The sequence below is a fragment of the Penaeus monodon genome, chromosome 7, assembly GCF_015228065.2.
Source record: "Penaeus monodon isolate SGIC_2016 chromosome 7, NSTDA_Pmon_1, whole genome shotgun sequence".
NCBI classification, from domain to species: Eukaryota; Metazoa; Arthropoda; class Malacostraca; order Decapoda; family Penaeidae; genus Penaeus; species Penaeus monodon.
The window spans coordinates 5,248,320-5,252,020 of NC_051392.1; the positions used below are offsets into that span (position 1 = coordinate 5,248,320).

General features: G+C 33.6%; 1 long non-coding RNA gene across 1 annotated transcript; it reads right to left on the minus strand.

Annotated features, from left to right (window-relative positions):
• Window positions 1-767: 767 nt before the first annotated feature.
• Window positions 768-3,158, minus strand: LOC119574853. Its single transcript, XR_005228906.1, has 3 exons — window positions 3,034-3,158; window positions 1,803-1,901; window positions 768-873 (listed from the first exon to the last, which is right to left on the minus strand). It is a non-coding gene; the product is annotated as an uncharacterized LOC119574853 (long non-coding RNA).
• Between the last annotated feature and the right edge of the window lie 543 nt (window positions 3,159-3,701).

The window sequence follows — 3,701 nt, forward strand, 5'->3', positions numbered from 1 at the left end:
TCCTTTTAAATCCATTGGTACACCCATGCACCATGCATGATATACCAAGCATAAGAGAAAAAAAAACATTGCCGCAAGTGGAAAAAGTGTCCAATCACGGATTAGTAAGAAAAGTAAATCAACGAACAATAAAATACATTACTTTATCCTGTCAGAATAATCTCATATCAGATTAACAGCAAAGTAGGACGTAAAGAATCTGATAATTGACAAAATTTATTCACTTAAAAATTTCCACTTTCACAATATATGTCTGACCTGTGTCCTTAATTTCCGGAAATATTTAATCTTATTTTATTTTGCTTTTAGTATTGTTAACTACAGTAATAATGATAATGTCAATAATGATAATATCGATGTTAACAGCATTTGAAAAAAATCCTGAAATCCTACTAATTAACACTCTGATGGCTAAGCACATGTAGAGCCATCTGTGTGTACATATCCTTCACAAAACAACACTACAGTTTCCCCGGCAGAAGGTGGCTTAAAATAGGATAGAAGAGTGTGTAGATTTTCAAATTAATGCCCTGTGACGTCAGGGAATCAGCTAACCCGATAGCGAACGACTCTGCCGGACGACAATCTAGGGGGAAATTTCAATAGTTTCTCCCCAGGAATTTCGACATTTTCCCCCAGATTAAGGACCAGTTGAATGATATTAGGGATAAAATAATCAACAGCTTTATTTAATGTTCACAATTTCGCTCGTGATCTTCCATCTGATTTTTTTTTTTCGGAAAGAGAAGGATAGTAAAATTAGCATCTTTATAAAATAAATAGATTTTATTACTATTCACATCAATTCAAACTACAAAGTACTGATAAAGAGTTCAATGTAATGATGTCATACTAATGGTCTTCTGGAAGGCTCTGGAAAAAAGAGAAACAGACAAATAAAGCATGTAAACAGAGAAAAAGTTAAACTATAAATATCTACAGAGAAAAATGAGACGTATATTATTTACTCATGAATCCATACAAATCAGGTACTTAGCACGAGGAGGCCAGCTATATGCCAAATTCATTATCATTATTTCTCCATCTTATTAACTACTAAATTAATTACTCAGATTCAAATTCAGAATTATTCAGACACAATTATCACCACTGATCTAGACCAAGGATTACGAAATTATCCAATATGGTTGAAGATATTATCCAGATTCGTGACTCCCAAGCCTAACTGAAGGTCTTGAAGTCCAGTTTCAGTACAAATTAACACAAGGAAACACAGCCACAATAAGTATCTTATCACTGTCCACATTTCCTTTTATATTTGAGTAATCAGACAAGATAAAACGCCAAGACTCGATAGCATTTCCGTCGTTTATATTATTGTATTAATATTTTTATCGTACTAATATTTCTACTCTGTTATATTTATATTTTTGTTATATTTATGTATCGTTTTATCTTATTTACTGACTATATTTATTGATATCATGTTTATATATTTTATTATATATATTTATATTTTTGTTTATATATTTTTTATATTTATGCCTTTATTTTGTTTATATTCTTATATTTATCTTTTATATATTTATATGTTCATCTTATCTATATGTTTTGTTATATTTATATTTTATTATATCTATTTTTTATCATCTATATTTTTATGATCACATTTTTATTATATTTCTATTTCTATTATATCTATATTTTTATTATATCTATATTATTTTTATCATACATATATTTCTATTACATCTATATCTACATTCACATTTTATCGCTTACACCCGTATAGTACGCAGAATAACAATAACAGTTGTGGCGATAAACGTTTTAGGATTTACCATTATTTGTAGGTTGTGAAGACACGACTTTATCTTGTTGTTCTTGTTTTCTCTTCCTCTTTTCTTCTTTGTCATCGTAAGAATCTTCGCAACAGTCACCTGAAGGCAAGGGAAAGGATTAGCTATAATAATGATAATAGTAATGATGCAATGGTGATGTCGATGATGATAGTGGTGACAGATGTAGTGATAATAGTGATAGTAATGATAATGGTGGTAATGATAACAATGATGATGGTAATAAGGTAATAAGGAAACATGATAATGGTAATAAGGATAATGATGATTATAATAACTATCATGATAATGATGATGATCATGACGATGGCAGTGTCATTAATAATAAGGATAATAATGTAGCTGATAATCATAATGAAAATGATAATAATTACCATTACTATTATGATAATGATAAAGATAATAACAAAGATGATGATACTGGCGATGATGATGATGATGATACTGGCGATGATGATGATGATGATGATGATACTGGCGATGATGATGATGATGATGATGATACTGGCGATGATGATGATGATGATGATGATACTGGCGATGATGATGATGATGATGATGATACTGGCGATGATGATGATGATGATGATGATGATACTGGCGATGATGATGATGATGATGATGATGATACTGGCGATGATGATGATGATGATGATGATACTGGCGATGATGATGATGATGATGATGATGATGATACTGGCGATGATGATGATACTGGCGATGATGATGATACTGATGATGATGATGATACTGATGATGATGATGATACTGATGATGATGATGATGATACTGATGATGATGATGATGATGATGATGATGATGATGATGATGATGATGATGATGATGATGATGATGATGATGATGATGATGATGATGATGATCATAATAGCAATAATAATGATAACCAGTGGCATAAAGGTCCTTTCCTTCATAGCACCAAATAGAAGTAGAAGACGAAGAAAAAGAAGCAGAAGAATAAGAACAAGAAGAACAAGAACAAGAAAAAAACAACAACACACAAACACTAAAACAACAAGTTTCCGAAGAGAAACAACGCACAACAAAACTTACTTAAAAACAATACTTTCTGACGAAACTTAAAACGAAACTTGTAACTAAACTTACTTACGAAACCCGACGAATCTAACTTACAACAAGGATTCACAACCAAACATTACAACCAATTTTACAACAAAACACACTAGTTACTCACAGCAATCCTCACAAAGGAATTCACAACACAATTTAGCCATGAAACTGCACACGCATTCACAGATGTCGCAACACATTCTTGTCTGTTGAGGGTCTGTAGTGGTTAAGGAAATTTCAGAATTGATACTGGTTTTAATATGCCGTAGTGATCTTGTTTTATAAATGGAGATAAAGAGATAAGGCCAAGGAGAGATAAGATTTGGGGGGTGGGGGTGGGGGGTGTGGGGAGTGGGGGGGAGTTCATGATCGGAAGTACGATTGGGGAAGATTGTGCAAGAGGGAGAGAGAGAGGGAGAGGGAGAGAGAGGGAGAGAGAGAAGGGAGAGAGAGGAGGAGAGAGAGAGGGAGAAGAGAGGGAGAGAGAGAGGGAGAGAGAGAGGGAGAGAGAGAGAGAAGAGAGAGATAGGAGAGAGAGATAGAGAGAGAGATAGAGAGAGAGATAGAGAGAGAGAAAGAGAGAGAGATAGAGAGAGAGATAGAGAGAGAGATAAGAGAGAGAGATAGAGAGAGAGATAGAGAGAGATAGAGGGAGAGATAGAGAGAGAGATAGAGAGAGAGATAGAGAGAGAAGAGAGAGAGATGAGAGAGATAGAGGAGAGATAGAGAGAGAGATAGAGAGAGAGATAGAGAGAGGATAGAGAGAGAGATAGAGAGAGAGGAAGAGATAGA